Source organism: Carcharodon carcharias, chromosome 16 (assembly GCF_017639515.1).
Source record: "Carcharodon carcharias isolate sCarCar2 chromosome 16, sCarCar2.pri, whole genome shotgun sequence".
Lineage (NCBI taxonomy): Eukaryota > Metazoa > Chordata > Chondrichthyes > Lamniformes > Lamnidae > Carcharodon > Carcharodon carcharias.
Genome location: NC_054482.1, coordinates 52,465,955 through 52,486,147, shown reverse-complemented (window position 1 = coordinate 52,486,147; position 20,193 = coordinate 52,465,955). Strand labels below are relative to the sequence as shown.

Sequence of the window (20,193 nt, the reverse complement as noted above, 5' to 3'; positions counted from 1 at the left end):
TCAGCAAATTGATGGTGAAAAAATGGAACTTTGCCGCCCCCCTCACCCCCCACCCCCGCCCATCCCCAATTGAAAAGGTTGGACAAGCTTGTTCTTGTGCTTTATTCTTCACCAACTCTCTTGTGTTGACACAGTAATATAGGATCGTCACCTAAAGGTGAAGGCTAGAAAAACAACCTTTTTTGGGCATAAAACTAAAATCCTTGTGGCTATGGTGGAAAATTGCAGAAATCAATTTTAAATTGTTGGGGTATAATTACCATCTAATATTCTCTGAGTTTGAACCCATACGACCAATGGTAGAATGAGGTTGATATGTGGACCCAGGTTACTACTTCAGAAAAGAGAAAACAAGGCATGGACTTGGTGTTGTAGCTTCCAGCACAAAGTAAAATCAGAAATAAGTTATTCTCTGAGATAGATGTGAGTCAGTTAAATGCTGTTGAAGATTTGCAGCTTCTAACAGAATATGATGGTACTTAGAAGAAAGATCAGCTGTTAACTTTCCATGAGGCCTGGTTAGAATTTTTTCCACTCACTCACGGGATGTGGGCTTCGCTGGTTGGGCCAGCATTTATTGCCCATCCCTAGTTGCCCAGTGAAAGTGGTGGTGAGCTGTCTCCTTGAACCACTGCAGTCCATGTGGTGTAGGTACATCTACTGTGCTGTTAGGAAGGGAGTTCCAGGATTTTGACTCAGTACCAGTGAAGGAACAGCGATATATTTTCAAGTCAGGATGGTGAGTGATTTTGAGGGGACCTTCCAGGTGGTGGTGTTCCTACCTATCTGCTGTCCTTGTCCTTCTAGATGGTAGTGGTCATGGGTTTTGAAGGTGCTGTCGAAGGAGCCTTGGTAAATTCCTGCAGTGCATCTTGTAGATGGTACACACTGCTGCTACTGTACGTCAATGATGGAGGGAGTGAATGTTTGTGGATGTTGTGCCAATCAAGCGGGCTGTTTTGTCCTGGAGGGTGTCAAGCTTCTTGAGTGTTGTGGGAGCTCTACTCATTCAGGCAGTGGGGAGTATTCCATCACACTCCTGACTTCTGCGTTGTAGATGGTGGACAGGCTTCGGGGAGTCAGCAGGTGAGTTACTCATCGTAGGATTACTAGCCTTTGACCTGCTCTTGCCACAGCATTTATATGGCTAGTCCAGTTCAGTTTCTGGTCAATGGTAACCCCCAGGATGTTCATAGTGGGGGATTCAGTGATGGTAATGCCAATGAACGTCAATGGGTGATGGTTAGATTCTGTCTTGTTGGAGATGGTCATTGCTTGGCACTTGGGTGGCGCGAAGGTTACTTGCCACTGGTCAGCTCATACCCGGATATTGTCCAGGTCTTGCTGCATTTGGACATGGACTGTTTCAGCACCTGATGATGGCACAATGTTCAGCACATTCGCAACTTATCAGCGAACATCCCCACTTCTGACCTTATCATGGAAGGTGATTGATGAAGCAGCTGAAGGTGGTTGGGCTGAGGACACTACCCTGAGGAACTCCTGCAGTAATGTCCTGGAGCTGAGATGATGGACCTCCAACAGCCACAACCATCTTCCTTTGATTAGATACGATTCCAATGATTGGAGAGTTTTCCCCGATCCCCATTGACTCCAGTTTTGCTAGGGTTCCTTGAGGCCACACTTGGTCAAATGTGGCCTTGATGTCACGGGCAGTCACTCTCACCTCACCTTGTGAGTTCAGTTCTATTGTCAATGTTTGAACCAAGGCTGTAATGAGGTCTGGAGCTGAGTGGCCTTGGTGGAATCCAAACTGGGCATCAGATAGCAGGTTATTGCTAAGCAAGTGCTTCTTGAAAGTACTGTTAATGACCCCTTCCATTACTTTATTGATGATCAAGAGTAGATTGGTGAGGAGATAATTGGCTGGGTTGGATTTCCTGCTTTTTGTGTACAGGACATACCTGGGCAATTTTCCTCAAAGCCGGGTAGATGCTAGTGTTGTAGCTGTACTGGAACAGCTTGGCTAGGGGCGTGGCAAGTTCTGCAGCGCAAATCTTCAGTACTATTGCCGGAATATTGTCAGGCCCTATAGCCTTTGCAGTGTCCAGTGCATTCAACCTTTTCCTGACATCATGTGGAGTGGATCAAATGGGCTGGAGACTGGCATCTGTGATGGTGGGGACCTCCGGAGGAGGCCGAGATGGATCATCCACTTGACACTTCTGGCTGAAGATTGTAGCAAATGCTTCAGTCTTATCTTTTGCACTGAAGTGCTGGACTCCCCCATCATTGAGGATGTGGATATTTGTGAAGCCTCCTCCTCCAGTGAGTTGTTTCATTGTCCACCACCATTCATGACTGGATGTGGCAGGACTGCAGAGCTTAGATCAGTTCCGTTGGTTGTAGGATCGCTTAGCTCTGTCTACCACTTGCTGCTTGTGCTGTTTGGCATGCAAGCAGTCCTGTGTTGTAGCTTCATCAGGTCGACACCTCATTTTTAGATATGCCTGATGCTGCTCCTGGCATGACTTCCTGCACTCTTCATTGAACCAGGATTGATGGTAAGGGCAGAGTGGGACATATGCCTGGCCATGAGGTTACAGATTGTGTTCGAGTACAATTCTGCAGCTGCTGATGGCCCACAGCACCTTATGGATGCCCAGTCTTGAGTGCTCGATCTGTTTGAAATCTATCCCATTTAGTTAGTGCCACACAACATGATTGAGGGCATCCTCAATGTAAAGGTGGGGCTTTGTCTCCACAATGACTGTGCAGTGGTCACTCCTACTGATACTGTCATGGACAGAAGCATCTGCGGCACGCAGGTTGGTGAGGATGAGGTCAAGTATGTTTTTCCCACTTGTTGGTTCTCTCACCACTGCTGCCGACCCAGTCTAGCAGCTATGTCCTTTAGGACTCGGCCAGTTTGGTCAGCAGTGGTGCTACCAAGCCACTCTTGTTGATGGACATCGAAGTCGCCCACCCAGAATACATTCTGCGTCCTTGCCACCCTCAGTGCTTTCTCCAAGTGATGTTCAACATGGAAGAGCACTGATTCATTAGCTGAGGGAGGGCAGTACGTGGTAATCAGGAGGAGGTTTCCTTGCCTATGTTTGACCTGATACCAAAAGACTTCATAGGACCCAGGGTCAATGTTGAGGACTCTCAGGGCAATGCCTTCCTGACTGTATACCATTGTGCCGCCGCCTTGATAGGTTATTAGAAAATTAATAAACATTCTGTGGAAGAACATATCATGAACTTTGATAACCTTTTGTACAATTTCTTAGAGTTCAATTTAGGGAACCTGGGTTTGGTACTAGTGTTTGAATAACTAGATTGCACTATGGTGTCTCACATGGACAGGCAAGTGGTTCTAACTGATGCCTGGTTCTCGGAAAGGCAGCCGCTGTTGAACACTGGCTGCTATCTTCAAAAAGGATCCTGGGGAAATGGTAATTCCCTTTGGTCTTCATGGAGTAAATGAGGTATTCCACTGTGACACAAAGAATAGAAGACTTGATGGTTACCAGGTTTCTATAGAGTCCAGACACCATCACAGGAGCCATTGTGACTGAAGGATTGAAAATAGGCAGAATGATGTTATGAAAGCACATACAGCAAATCTGGTCATGTCAGCGGAACGTGAAATTGGAACAGTGATAATAGTTAAATGAATCCTAGGAATGCCCAAGGAAACATTAATAGGTGCTTTAAATGTGACTCTAAGTATCATGATGTGGTGAACTGCTCAGAATAAACAGGCAGGGTCTTTGAAATGACATGTGAGGAAGAGGATAAAGATAACAATGAATCTGAACAGCTTATACGGGTCACAAGGAGTTTTAATATTGTGATAAATGTATTAGTTGTGAACTCCTTTTAATTATGCACTATTTAATAGTGCCTATACTTCAATGGTATTTACACAGTAGTGATTATTGAAGCAAGGTTAAGGATTATCAAAGTACTACTTGCTTTAGGTTTGGCAATGACAGCATCTTGAGGTCACTCCAAGAGTTGTAATTCCAAGTAAAATACCTGGAGTAAACCATTTTATAAGTACTCATGAATTGTCCAGTGAGATATCTTTGCTGTTGAGTAAATCTTCTGTGAAAAAGGCACAAATGAAGCTTGACAATTATTTTTGGGAAATCAGTTAATTTGCAGGTTAACTCAATCGCAACATTACTGCATCCCCTCAACAACTATGACAATTACTAGGTTAAAGGAATATAGATGTAAGTTGCTGTTCACTGTACAGCCTGGAAGGACACTACAAAGAAATATTCACCTTAAAAATTAATAGGATACTTTAACCACAGGTTTTATTCGCAGAGTATGTTACTGTCTTGGTTCCAAGCCATTGCACTTTCTGTCCTATTTGAATCTTACCATGAAGATAATACCACTTCAAAATCAAATGGAGAAGAAATTGATATAGAAATACAAATCAACCAGAGTGACATTACAATTACCACTTTCTACCAAGTAACCAGGCTTTAGCAGAATTATCAGCTATGCTTTCTCTTTTAATATAGTACATCAAACAGTTGGGATAGGGTTGACAAGAAAATATCAAAATTTAAACTGCAATTGCATCACTCTCCTTACCCTGGCCCCATACAGTTTTGGATATGGTAAAATATTCCCTTCGCTACCGACACACAGTGGCAGCAGTGTGTACCATCTACAAGATGCACTGCAGGAATTCACCAAGGCTCCTTAGACAGCACCTTCCAAACCCACAACCACTGCCACCTAGAAGGACAAGGGCAGCAGATAGATGGGAATACCACCACATGGCAGTTCCCGTATAAGTCACTCACCATCCTGACTTGGAAATATATCGCTGTAACTTCATTGTCGCTGGGTCAAAATCCTGGAACTCCCTTCCTAACAGCACTGTGGGTGTACCTATACCACATGGCCTGCAGCAGTTCAAGAAGGCGGCTCACCACCACCTTCTCAAGGGCAGCTAGGGATGGGCAATAAATGCTAGCGAAGCCTGCGTCCTGTGAATTAATTTTTTTAAAATGCCAATCAAAGCTGGATATAGAATAAGTGCAGCATAGGTCATTTAAAACAATTAAGAGATGTGTTAGCTCATCAATAATAGTACTTTAAAATGACACCAAGGCTACAGAAAAAAAAGTAGCATTTAACCTTTTTGGTGCCTTTACCAGCTGGGCAGTTTCGCACCCAGATGGCCACATGTAGGAATCGAAAATGATCCACGGTGCTGTTTGTATTCAGCAACAAAGAAGCTAAATCAGTACTTGGTAAGCTTTCCCTCCGTAGTCCTCCACCAGGGAATTTTCACAGGAGGTGCACAGTAAGTGCATTCGATGATCGCATTAATTTAAAAAGTTCAAGAGATTTTCCCCAAATTAATCCTTAGAGCGCAGAGAGATTAAGGTTTGTGGAAGATTGTTGATTGTTCTTGGGAAAAAGGAGTTAGCAAAAAAAGCACCTTGCTCAGTCACTTTTGGGCTTAATGTGCTACATAAAAATATTTAACTGTTCATTCAAAACTGCATGGAGGCATGGCAATCTATGGGGGCTTTTCTTCAGTTCTGGGGGCTTTGCCAGCCCAGTAACGTGACCAAATGGGAGACATTAGTATATCATAATTAATTGTTTTAACAAAATGAGCTGCCTGGTGTTGAACTTTCTCAGGAAGGGTGATGTTTTTAGCAGTACATGGCTCCAAAGTGTCTATTCTATACTCTTAAGTGTAGTCTAACCAATGTCTGGTATACCATTTCCTTTACTGTAGTTCAAGACTGACAGAAGTTCTGTTTCATGAATCCAAATTTTAAATGGCAATTGGTACGTGAAATAATGCATTTGGTGGACTATACGACGCTGCCTTTCAGAGAATACCCAGCGTAGTTTTCCTTTGATTCACTTGTCAATCATGCAGTGACACTGAACAGAAAACGGCTGAACAACAGCAAACACCCGAGTCAAAAAAAATTACCGATAAACTAGGCACAAGTCACTCGTGCCGACTGCAAACTCCATCTGGTGAAGTAGACTTGTACATACCATCACTGCGCGATTTCTATTTTGATGCACAGTATGAATATCATTCATATTCACAGTGAACACGACATAGCAGCGCCGCTTCCGGCTCCGTGCTCCTTCCCCAAGATGGCGCCGCCGAACATCCGGGACCAAGGGAGGAACTGCGCATGTGCGGCACCGGCTTCACATGACGTGATAGATTGCACCGGGAAGCATACGTTGCACTAATAAAAACAAAAAAACTGCGGATGCTGGAAATCCAAAACAAAAACAGAATTACCTGGAAAAACTCAGCAGGTCTGGCAGCATCGGCGGAGAAGAAAAGAGTTGACGTTTCCAGTCCTCATGACCCTTAAACAGAACTTGAGTTCGAGTCCAAGAAAGAGTTGAAATATAAGCTGGTTTAAGGTGTGTGTGTGGGGGGCGGAGAGATAGAGAGAGAGAGAAGTGGAGGGGGGGTGGTGTGGTTGTAGGGACAAACAAGCGGTGATAGAAGCAGATCATCAAAAGATGTCAACAACAATAGAACAAAAGAACACATAGGTGTTAAAGTTGGTGATATTATCTAAACGAATGCCTACCTCCTTGAAGAAGTTCTGTTCTTTTCTGCGACAAGATTTCCATTCCTCTCTTTTGCCTTGTTCACCTTCATTGCTTTCCATTTCCCTCCTGGTGTTTGACAAGGTGTTTACTAAAACCCGCTTTCACAGCCATATCTCCTTTCTCAGTGACTGTCTCCGTCTCCGACTTACCCCACGTGGATTTCAACTGAAATTCCACCCCTCATATTTCGAACCTACCCAGGATTACAGGTATCTCCGGGACATAAAACGTTTCTCGGACTACTGTTCCCGTCACATTCTGAGATCCACACTCAGTGCCATGCGCCGCCAAATGAACACACTCAACCTCTCCCTCCAGCAGCACCGCCGTACCCTTTTTCAAAGCTGCGCGTGCCCCCAGTTTCATTTTATTCTTCGGCTCATCTGACGCCTCAACAAGAAACTTTTTCTCTTTCTCTCAAGTGCTAAGGAACGCAAGCTCCAACAACTCATCGACACCAACACCCATCTAGGACCCTTCACCCCTGCCTGTCCCTCCATCCCCACCCCATCTTCCAATCCCAACCCCAGCCGTGTATTCACTATACAACCTGACCTTCCCCTCTCCGATGCTGAACGTTCAGTGCTCAGCAAAGGACTTAGTTTCATACCCTTACGCCCTCACCTCAATGAATTTCGGGCTCGGCATGATGCTGAACTCTTGTTACGCCGTCTTCGTCTCCGGGCTCACTTCTTTGGGCAGGAGTCCTCTCCCAGTTCAACGGATCCTTTTACCCATCTCCAATATTCTCCCTCCACCTGGACCCCTCCCTCTGGATTTTTACCTTCTCTTGATCTTTTCAATGAGAACTGTCGGCGCGACATTAATCGTCTCAATTTCTCTGCTCCTCTCACCCATTCTAACCTGTCTCTCTCTGAACTTACTGCACTCCATTCTCTCAGGTCCAACCCTGACATTGTCATCAAAGCCGCTGACAAGGGTGGTGCTGTAGTTGTCTGGCACACTGACCTCTACCTCGCGGAGGCTGAGCGTCAATTTGCAGACACTTCCTCCTACTTCTCCCTGGACCATGACCCCACCAGTGAACATCAAGCCATTGTTTCCAGGACTGTCACTGACCTCATCTCCTCTGGTGATCTCCCTCCCACAGCTTCCAACCTGATAGTTGCCCAACCTCGGACGGCCCGCTTCTATCTCCTACCCAAAATCCACAAACAGAACTGCCCCGGTAGACCGATTGTCTCAGCTTGCTCCTGCCCCACAGAACTCATTTCTCGTTATCTTGACTCCCTTCTCTCTCCCCTTGTCCAGTCCCTTCCCACCTACATCCGTGATTCCTCTGACACCTTACGTCACATCAACAATTTCCAGTTCCCTGGCCCCAACCGCTTCCTCTTCACCATGGACGTCCAATCCCTCTACACCTCCATCCCCCACCAGGATGGTCTGAGGGCCCTTAGCTTCTTCCTCAAACAGAGGCCCGAACAATCCCCATCCACCACTACTCTCCTCTGTCTGGCTGAACTTGTTCTCACGCTGAACAATTTCTCCTTCAACTCCTCTCACTTCCTCCAAATAAAAGGTGTGGCTATGGATACCCGTATGGGCCCCAGCTATGCCTGTCTCTTTATGGGGTATGTGGAACATTCCTTGTTGCAGTCCTACTCCGGCCCCCTTCCACAACTCTTTCTCCGGTACATCGATGATTACTTCGGTGCCGCTTCATGCTCTCGTCGGGACTTGGAAAAATTTATTAATTTTGCTTCCAATCTCCACCCCTCCATCATTTTCACGTGGTCCATCTCTGACACTTCCCTTCCCTTCCTTGACCTCTCTGTCTCAATCTCTGGTGATAGACTGTCCACCAATATCCATTACAAACCCACCGACTCCCACAGCTACCTCGACTACAGCTCCTCACACCCCGCTTCCTGTAAGGACTCCATCCCATTCTCTCAGTTCCTTCGCCTCCGTCGCATCTGTTCCGATGATGCTACCTTCAAAAACAGTTCCTCTGACATGTCCTCCTTCTTCCTTAACCGAGGTTTTCCACCCACGGTCATTGACAGGGCCCTCAACCGTGTCTGGCCCATCTCCCGCGCATCCGCCCTCACGCCTTCTCCTCCCTCCCAGAAACTTGTCCTCACTTATCACCCCACCAGCCTCCGCATTCAAAGGATCATCCTCCGCCATTTCCGCCAACTCCAGCATGATGCCACCACCAAACACATCTTCCCTTCAGCCCCCATATCGGCATTCCGTAGGAATCGCTCCCTCCGGGACACCCTGGTCCCACTCCTCCATCACCCCTACTCCTCAACCCCCTCCTATGGCACCACCCCATGCCCATGCAAAAGATGCAACACCTGCCCTTTCACTTCCTCTCTCCTCACCGTCCAAGGGCCCAAACACTCCTTTCAAGTGAAGCAGCATTTCACTTGCATTTCCCCGAACTTAGTCTACTGCATTCGTTGCTCCCAATGTGGTCTCCTCGACATTGGAGAGACCAAATGTAAACTGGGCGACCGCTTTGCAGAACACCTGCGGTCTGTCCGCAAGAATGACCCAAACCTCCCTGTTGCTTGCCATTTTAACACTCCACCCTGCTCTCTTGCCCACATGTCTGTCCTTGGCTTGCTGCATTGTTCCAGTGAAGCCCAACGCAAACTGGAGGAACAACACCTCATCTTCCGACTAGGCACTTTACAGCCTTCCGGACTGAATATTGAATTCAACAACTTTAGGTCGTGAGCTCCCTCCTCTATCCCCACCCCCTTTCTGTTTCCCCCCTTTTTTTTCCAATAAATTATATAGATTTTTCTTTTCCCACCTATTTCCATTATTTTTAAATATTTTAAAATCTTTTATGCTCTCCCCACCCCTACTAGAGCTATACCTTGAGTGCCCTACCATCCATTCTTAATTGGCACATTCGTTTAGATAATATCACCAACTTCAACACCTATGTGTTCTTTTGTTCTATTGTTGTTGACATCTTTTGATGATCTGCTTCTATCACTGCTTGTTTGTCCCTACAACCACACCCCCCCCCCTCCACTTCTCTCTCTCTCTCTCTGCCCCCCACACACACACCTTAAACCAGCTTATATTTCAACTCTTTCTTGGACTTGAACTCAAGTTCTGTCGAAGGGTCATGAGGACTCGAAACGTCAACTCTTTTCTTCTCCGCCGATGCTGCCAGACCTGCTGAGTTTTTCCAAGTAATTCTGTTTTTGTTTAGCATACACTGCACAATTGCAAGACTGCAGATATCATTTAGTATACATTGTAAATATAATGCACAACATGAATTACAAATATCATAGTACACATTAAAAATATACCGCACAACAAGGATTGCAAATATATCGTACACATTATAAATATACTGCACAACATGAATTACAAATATCATAGTACACAATGTAAATATACTGCACAACAAGGATTGCAAATATATCGTACACATTATAAATATACTGCACAACAAGGATTGCAAATATCATAGTACACAATATAAATATACTGCACAACAAGGATTGCAAATATATCGTACACATTATAAATATACTGCACAACAAGGATTGCAAATATCATAGTACACAATATAAATATACTGCAAACAAGGATTACAAGTACACAATATAAATATTCTGAACAGGATTGCAAATATCATATAGTACAAATTATTCAAATACAACACAATAATGATTTAGCAAATATATAGTACACGTTATAAATATACTGCAAACAAGGATTGCAAATATCATAGCACACAATATAAATATACTGCAAACAAGGATTACAAGTACACATTATATATATTCTGAACAGGATTGCAAATATCATACAGTACAAATTATTCAAATTCAGCACAACAAGGATTTAGCAAATATATAGTACACGTTATAAATATACTGCAAACAAGGATTGCAAATATTGAGTACACATTATAAATCAACTGCACAATAAGGATTGCAACTACCATGTAGCACACATTCATATACAGCAAAACAAGGATTTAGCAAATATTTCGTATATGTTATAAATATACTGCAAACACAGAGTGCAAATATGCAGTACACATTATAAATATACTGCAAAACAAGGATTGCAAATATAACACGTTATAAATATACTGCACAATAAGGATTGCAAATACAATATACATGATAAATATACTGCAATAGAATTAAAACTATAAAATAGTACACATAAATACACTGCAAAAGAATGGCAAATATCATATAAATACACATTATAAATTAACTGCAGAACAAGGATTACAAATATGAGTATGGCTGAAAAAAGACATTTTGGGAATCAAGTGCAATGTTTGAATTGAAGACTGTGGCTTCTATTTCGTTGGCCTTAATGGCATCAAAACTCAGTACAGGTATCTTTGGATTCTGCAAGGGTCATTTGCTCTTACTGGGTGAGTTCAACCATCTCTGCCACATCTGTGCTGGGTCGGGTGGAGTCAAGGTTTGCTGGAGCATGGAAAAAGATGTCTGGATTTTAGACATCACCGATTTTCGGGTAGCTGGATTTGAGGTACTCTACGTGTATACTTACTGTAAATGTATCATACAGCACAACAGGCATTAACAAATAGCATAAAGTACTCAGTGTAAATATATTGCACAACAGGGATTAGCAAATGTCATGTACAGACTATAAATGTATCATATGCTCTGCAACTGGGATTAGAAAATAGCATATAATACAGTGTAAATGTATCATATATTCCACAATAGGGTTCAGAAAATATCATATGGTACACACTTTAATTGCATCATTCCGTGTAACAGAGGTGTACAATTATCATGTGAAGTTATCCATTTTGGTCGAAAGAATAAAAAGGCGACTTATTATTTAAATGGAGAGAAATTTCAGAATGCTTCAGTGCAGAGGGATCTGGGTGGCCTTGTGCATGAATCGCTGAAAGCTAGTATGCAGGCACAGCAGGTAATAAGGAAGGCAAATGGAATTTTGGCATTTATTGCTAAAGGAATAGAGTATAAAAATAGGGAAGTGTTGTTGTAACTGTACAAGGCATTGGTGAGACCGCCCCTGGAGTACTGTGCACAGTTTTGGTCCCCTTACTTGAGGAAGGATCACAGAATCACACAGTGCAGAAGAGGTCCTTCGGCCCATTGAGTCTGCACCGACACATGAGAAATACCTGACCTACCTACCTAATCCCATTTACCAGCACTTGGCCCAAAGCCTTGAATGTTATGATGTGCCAAGTGCTCATCCAGGTACTTTTTAAAGGATGTGAGGAAACCCGCCTCCACCACCCACCCAGGCAGTGCATTCCAGACCGTCACCACCCTCTGGGTAAAAAGGTTTTTCCTCACATCCCCCCCTAAACCTCCTGCCCCTCACCTTGAACTTATGTCCCCTTGTGACTGAACCTTCAACTAAGGGGAACAGCTGCTCCCTATCCACCCTGTCCATGCCCCTCATAATCTTGTACACCTCGATCAAGTCGCCCCTCAGTCTTCTCTGCTTCAAGAAAACAACCCAAGTCTATCCAACCTCTCTTCATAACTTAAATGTTTCATCCCAGGCAACATCCTGGTGAATCTCCTCTGCACCCCGTCCAGTGCAATCACATCCTTCCTATAATGTGGTGACAAGAACTGCACACAGTTCTCCAGCTGTGGTCTCACTAAGGTTCTATACAACTCCATCATGACCTCCCTACTTTTGTAATCTATGCCGCGATTGATAAAGGCAAGTGTCCCATATGCCTTTTTCACTACCCCTCTAACATGCCCCTCCGCCTTCAGAGATCTACAAACACACACACCAAGGTCCCTTTGTTCCTCAGAACTTCCTAGTTTCATGCCGTTCATTGAATACTTCCTTGTCAAATTACTCCTTCCAAAGTGTATCACCTTACACTTTTTAGGGTTAAATTCCATCTGCCACTTATCTGCCCATTTGACCATCCTGTCTATATCTTCCTGTAGCCCAAGACACTCAACCTCACTGTTAATCACCCGGCCAATCTTTGTGTCATCTGCAAACTTACTAATCTTACCCCCCACATAGTCATCTATATCATTTATATAAATGACAAATAATAGGGGACTGAGCACAGATCTCTTTGGTACGCCACTGAAGACTGGCTTCCAGTCACTAAAGCATCCTTCTGTCATCATACTCTGTCTCCTACAACTAAGCCAATTTTGAATCCACCTTATCAAATTACCCTGTATCCCATGTGCCTTTGCCTTCTTTATAAGTCTCCCATGTGGGACCTTGTCAAAGGCTTTGCTGAAATCCATATAAACTACATCAACTGCACTATCTACACACCTGGTCACCTCCTGAAAAAATTCAATCAAATTTGTTAGGCATGACCTCCCTCTGACATTGCCATGCTGACTATCCCTGATCAAACCTTGCCTCTCCAAGTGGAGATAGATACTATCCTTCAGAACTTTCTCCAATAGTTTCCCTACCACTGACGTGAGACTCACTGGCCTGTTGTTCCCTGGCTTATCTCTGCAACCCTTCTTAAATAGCGAAACCACATTAGCTGTTCTCCAGTCCTCTGGCACCTCCCTGGTGCCCAGAGAGGAATTAAAAATTTGGGTCAGAGCCCTTGCGATCTCTTCCCCTGCCTCCCTCAACAGTCTTGGGTACAAATCATCTGGACCTGGTGATTTATCCACTTTTAAGCCTGCTAACACCTCCAATACCTTGTCACTCCCTATATCAATTTGCTTAAGAACCTTGCAGTCTCTCTCCCCGAACTCAATACTTTCATCCTCATTCATCAACGGACGTGAAATATTCATTCGACACTCTACCAATATCCTCTGGCTCCACCCAAAGATTGCCCCCTTGGTCCCTTATGGGCCCTACTCTTTCCCTGGTTATCCTCTTCCCATTGATATACTTATAGAATATCTTGTGAATTTCCCTACTTTTACCAGCCAGTGCTTTCTCATATCTCCTCTTTGCTCTCCTAATTGCTTTCTTAAGCTCCACCCTGCACTTTCTGTACTCCACTAATGCCTCCGCTAATTTGCTTCCCTTGTACCTGCTAAAAGCCTCTCTTTTCCTGCTCATCGTAACCTGAATATCTCTGGTCATCCATGGTTCTCTGGGCTTGTTACTCGTTCCTATCACCCTAGAGGGAACATGTTGAGCCTGTACCTTCCCAATTTCCTTTGTGAATGCCCCCCATTGCTCCTCTGTAGATTTCCCCACAAGTAGACTGTTCCCAGTTTACCTTGGCCAGATCTTGTCTTATTTACTAAAATCCACTCTCTCCCAATCCAAAACACTTTTTTGCAATTTGTCTATTTCTTTGTCCATAACAAACTTAAACTGTACCATGTTGTGGTCACAATCACTAAAATGCTCCCCCACCACCACTTCAGCCACCTGTCCAGCTTCATTCCCCGGAATTCGGTCCAGCAATGCACCGTCCCTTATTGGACCCTCTACGTCTTGACCTAAAAAGTTCTCCTGTACACATTCCAAGAAATCCACTCCATCCAAGCCCTTAACACTATGTCTATCCCAATTAATGTTGAGAAAGTTGAAATCACCTAATATAATTACCCTATTGTTTTTACATACCTCCGCAAATTGTGCACATATTTGCTCCTCAATTTCCCGCTGACTATCTGGGGGTCTATAATAAACACCTAAGAATGTGGTTGCCCCTTTTTTATTCCTAAGCTCTACCCACACAGGATGTAGATGCATTGGAGGTTCACTAGATTGATTCCAGAGATGTGGGGCTTGTCTTATGAGGAGAGATTAAGCAGTTTAGTCCTATACTTGCTAGAGTTTAGAAGGATGAGAGGAGAACTAATTGAGGTATATAAAATGCTAAAGGGGATAGATAAAGCAGACGTGGGGCATTCTAGAATGAGAGGCCATTGTTTTAGGCTAAGGGGAGGTAGAATTAAATCAGAGATGAGGAAGAATTACTTTTCTCAAAGGGTCGTGAATTTGTGGAATTCACTACCTCAGAGTGCAGAGGATGCCAGGACGCTGAATAAATTTGAGGAGGACACAGGCAAATTTTGAATTAGTAACAGGTTGAAAGGTTATGGGGAGAGGGCGGGAAATTGAAGTCGAGGCCGAAATGAGATCAGCCATGATTGTATTGAATGATGGGGCAGGCTCGAGGGGCTGATTTGCCTATTCCTCCTCCTAGTTCTTATGTTCTTATGTAATTCACACTATGAATGTAATGGCACAGAATGATACCAATAGTACAGGTTCAATCCCCGTACCAGCTGTGGTCGTTCATGGAGGCCTGCCTCCTTGCTTTGCCCCAGGCTTGATGCAGAGAGGTTTCCCTCAAGCCATGTAACCACTTGTCTCTCTCTCTCACCAATAGAGAGGGGTTCCTATGGTCCCTTGTAGTCTATAGCTAATTACTTTTCTTAAATGCATTATATACTGCATAACAGGGATTAGCAAATATATAGTACACACTGTAAATGTATCATGTACTCCACAATAGGGAATAGAAAATATCAGAGATTGTACAGATTGTAAATGTATCATATGCGCTTGATCCAAAACAGGATTAACAAATAATATTGTAAATGTATTTTATACTGCTGATATTGCTGATTCATAGAGATTGTCCAAAATAAACAAAGAATGACAGTGGAATTCCAAGGTGCAGAGGGATCTAGGTGTTCTCATGCATGAGTCACAAAAAGTTATTATGTACGTACAGCATGAAATCAAGAAGGCTAATGGAATGCTATCCTTTATTATGAGAGGAATTGAACATAAAGTAAAGATGATATGCTTCAGTTATACAGGGCATTGGTGAGACTGCATTTCGAATAACGTGTTCAGTTTTGGTCCCCTTATTTAAAGCAGAATATAAACGCATTGGAGGCAGTTCAAAGGATGTTTACTAGATTGATACCTGGAATGAGCAGGATGTCTTATGAAGATAGGTTGGACAAGCTGGGCATGTTTCCACTGGAGTTTAAAAGAGTGAGGGGTGACTTGACTGAAGTATATAAGATCCTGAATGACCTTGACAAGAGGACATGGAAAGGACATTTTCACTTGTGGGTGAGTCCAGAACTAGGGAGCATTGTTTTTAATTTAGAAGTCACCCTTATATTCAGAGATGAGGAGAAATTTTTTCTCTTAAAAGAGTTGTGTGACTTTGAAACACTCTGCATCAGAAAGTGGTCGATGTGGAATCATTGAATATTTTCAAGGCAGAGGTAGATAGATTCTTGTTAGGCAAAGGAATCAAAGGTTATCGGGGGTAGATGGGAATATGGAGCTCGAAACACAAACAGATCAGCTACGATCTTATTGAATGGCAGAGCAATCTCTAGGGGCCAAAAGGCTTACTTCTGCATCTATTTCATATGTTCAGAGATACATCACATACTGAATAATCAGTATTAGCAATATATATTGCATACATTGTAAATGTATCGGACTGCATTACAGGACCTGGCAATAAGATATATCAGAAATGTATAAAAACGCCTAACATTATCTACATAATATAGATTGTACATACTATTTATTTATTTATACTGTAAATGTATTGTATACTACATGGCAGTGTTCTGCAAATATATATTGTTTATATTGTAATAGATTGTATATATTGTAAATATATAATGTATTGAATAACATGGCATAGTGATATAATGTGGATTTTACATATTGAAATATCAGTTATATATCACTGTTGAAAGTATACTGTTTGACTAAGGTCAACACTCAAAGTTGCATATTCTGCTTAATGGGAATTGACAATGAGGTTTCCTGTTTGTTCTGCTACCCTTGTCCTCGACTTCTCGAATTGTGTCTGAAGTAAAGATCAGAGCTGATGTCTTATAACTTCTCCCTGCACTCCTGACTTTCTGAGCCTGACTAAAACTTTTGCAGCTCTCTGATTAAAGATCTGTCTCCCCTTGCAGCCTTTCTGTTTTAAAATGTCTTTCTCTATTCATCCCTCCATTCAAAGTATTTCAGAACAGTGGGTGTGAGATGCTTTTTCTATTTATATACAAGTTGATAGATTGTTTATTGTTTAGCCTTTGGGAAATGATCCAGAAACCATCCATCATAATAACCATCATTTATTGAGACACCTTTTCAAAAAACCTTAAGATTACAATTTGCTCAAAATATATGAAAAGTAACTCATTTTCAAATTCTTTCTATAGAGAATTCATCAAAAATCCTGAAATATAGCAGCTAACTATATACAGATAGTAAATACCATAAATTTATAGTCAATGGTTTAAAGGAAATAAATACTTTCTAGAGGTTTGGAGTGAATTTCTGCTGGGTTTCTCCCACTTAACCATTAACTTTGGTTAAAGAGCTGTGGAAACCCTGGAAAAGCTGTGTAAATGACCAACTAAATTCACCACAATTCCATAAATATTGCACATTTGTAATCTACATAAGGATCTTCAATAGCATTTTTTATTGCATGTCGGTATTGTAATTGCTAGTTCCTAGAAGATTGGAAAACCGTTAATGTTTAAGAAAGGAGGGTGAGAGAAAGCAGGAAACCATAGGCCAGTTCACCTAATATCTGTCTTTGGAAACTGTGGGAATTTATAATGAAGGAAGTAGCAGCAGGACATTTAAAAAAATCATATTACAATCAAGCAGAGTTACCATGGTTTTATGAAAGGGAAATCGTGTTTGACAGTTTTTTTTAGAGCTCTTTGAACTTGTAATGAGCAAGGTGAATAAAGGGGAACCAGTAGATGTAATTTATTTAGTATTCAAAGAGGCTTTTAATAAGGTACCTGTAAAATTATGAGATTTATAAGATTAGTTTGTGGGATTAATTTAAGGTAAAATGAAGAAGGTCATGTGACCTGTTCTGAAGTCTGCCTGACAGTAAGTCTGACTGAATTGATTGTTAGAGAACAAAGGGAGGCTTAGATTGTTTTACTGGGAAGAAGGTGCAAGGCATTTATAGTTAGAGACTATGGCAGCAGCCTGTGTGTTAACAGTGGAGACGCTGAGTCTCCCAAAGTCCCAGAAAAGTGTTGAAAGTATCAGGTTATAAACAGTTGTGCTGTAAACTGTCCATTTACTTCTAAGGTGAAAGAGACTTGGGTTCAAGAATACCTAATCGGAATTTCGACCTCAATGCAAGACTAATTCCTGGGATGAGGGGTTTGTCTAATGAGGAACAGTTGAGCCTGTACTCATTGGAGTTTTTAAGAATGAGAGATGATTTTATTGAAACATCTAAGATCCTAAGTGGACTTGACAGGATAGATGCTAAAAGAATGTTTTGCCTTGTGGGGGAATCTCGAACTAGGTGGCATAGTTTCAAAAAAAGGGGTCTCCCATTTACAACAGAGATGAGGAGGAATTTCTTTTCTCAGAGTGTTGTTAGTTTGTGGAAACCTCTTCCCCAGAAATCAGTGGAGGCTGGGTCATTGAATATATTCAAGGCTGAGTTAGACAGATACTTGATTGACAAGGCAGTCAAGGGTTATGGGGTTCAGGCAGGAAAGTGGAGTTAAGGCCACAAGCAGATCAGCCGTGATCTTATTGAATGGTGAGGCAGGCTTGAGGGGCCAAGTGTCCTTATTCATATTGCCTTGGGGAAAATGCAGAGGAGGCCACTTTTAAGGTAAGGTTGCAGGTTCCCTACAAATCAATGAACATCACAGACAGCAGTTTTTGTGTGGTCAGCAGAGAGAGACCATTTGGCTTTGCAAACTACGACAGTTGTATGCAGGATGGAAGCAGTCCTCTAGTCGAAGAGATGCATCCTGCAGCCATCTAAGGATTCAGGGTGATTCATCCTGGCATGGCCAGAGGGGAAGAATCATCGTGACAGGCTCTCTTCATGGTAGTGGATTCAGGCAACTTTCCGAAAACTAAGGGGAGCACCTTAGTCACTCAAAGTTACTACTCGCCGAAACAAGGAAAACATGGACTCACTGGAAGCTGGAAGCAACTGTGGACTGGTTCTTTGAGGGCTGCAATTCTGTGGAACATGTGATGTGCGAGAAGTATAAAAGAAGAACGTTTCTTTCTGTGGTGTAAAGAAGAAGTTGCCAAAGATCATGGCCTGAATTTTTCAGTCAGCGAGCGGGGGCGGGCCCGGCATGCTGGCATGTAAAATGACGCGTGAGTTGGCTGCGCACCCAACGATATTTAAACAGACTATTAAGGAAGTACTTAAGGTAATTGTAAATGCTGCCCGTCCAACCTTAAGGTTGGCGGACAGGCAAAAAGGCCAAGCAGCCTTCACATTTTTTAGGAAGCCTCATCCACATGTGAGATGAGGTTTCCTAAAGCTTTTATGAATTAAATAAAAAAATTTTTTGAAAAATAAAAACACATCCCATCTCATGAGGGGACATGTTTAATTAAATTTTCAATCCATTTATTTATTTATTTCAAAAGCATGGATCTGCCTCTGGGAGATTGAAGCGCTCTTTCATGCACATGCGTAAAAGAGCGCTGGCTCCAACTCTCCTTCCTGCCCCCACTTGCACAGGAAGTGATAAGCGCTACAGCTCAGGTCTTATGCTAGGCGCTTTAATCGGCCTGCCTGCATAAAATTGCGGCACAGAGCTGATCGCAGGCGGCGGTTGGCTCCATGACCATCCCTGCCCATCCTTGCCGAGCCTGCCTGCTGACTAAAAAATTCAGGCCCGTGTTAATAGTGTTTATAGTCATTTGCTACGTCATAAAATGCAAAATCTTGATGTGTCATTCTATCAGCTATTAACTGGAAGTTCAAATTTCTTTTTTAAAAATGATCATTCTCCACAGGGATTGTAACAGTGCCACATAAAAGGTTACTGGACATGTTATGGAGTCATAGGGGTCCACAGCACAGAAAAAGGCCCCTTGGCCCATTGAGTCTGCGCCGGTCAAACAAGTACCTAACTATTCTAATCCCATTTTCCAGCACTAGGTCTATAGTCTTGTATGCCATGCCTTCGCAAGTGCACATCCAAATACTTCTTACATGTTATGAGGATTTCTGACTCTACCACCCTTTCAAGCAGTGAGTTCCAGATTCCCACCACTCTCAGGGTGAAAAAATTCTACCTCACATCCCCTCTAAACCTCCTGCCCCTTACCTTAAATCTATGTTCCCTGGTTATTGATCCCTCCACCAAGGGGAAAAGTTCCTTCTTGTCTACCCTATCGATGCCCCTCATAATTTTATACACCTCAATCATGTCCCCCCTCAATCTCCCATGCTCCAAGGAAAATAACCCCAGTCTATCCAATCTCTCCTCATAACTAAAACTCTCCAGCCCAGGCAACATCCTGGTAAATCTCTGCACTCTCTCTAGTGCAATCTTACATCCTTCCAGAACTGCACACAATGCTCTAGCTGTGACCTAACAGCATTTTATACAGTTCCAGCACAACCTCCCTGCTCTTACATTCTATGCCTCAACTAATAAAGGCAAGTATCCCATTTGCCTTCTTAAACATCTTATCTACCAGTCCCGCTATCTTAAGGGACCGATGGACATGCACACCAAGATCCCTCTGATCCTCGGTACTTCCCAGTGTCCTACCATTCATCGTGTATTCCAATGCTTTGTTTGTCTTGCCCAAGTGCATCACCTCACACTTATCAGGATTAAATTCCATTTGCCA

General features: G+C 42.9%; 1 protein-coding gene across 4 annotated transcripts in view; it reads right to left on the bottom strand.

The window, feature by feature from the left end:
• atg4c (autophagy related 4C, cysteine peptidase) overlaps positions 1 to 6,141 on the bottom strand; it is a 71,415-nt gene extending 65,274 nt beyond the window's left edge. Inside the window, exon 1 of one of the 4 annotated variants that reach the window (XM_041207542.1) lies at positions 6,016 to 6,141. The gene's annotated coding sequence lies outside the window, so the exon portion shown is untranslated. Of the gene's footprint in view, positions 1 to 5,947 lie in introns of all 4 variants that reach the window. The other 3 variants (XM_041207541.1, XM_041207543.1, XM_041207539.1) reach the window with 3 other exon arrangements.
• Between the last annotated feature and the right edge of the window lie 14,052 nt (positions 6,142 to 20,193).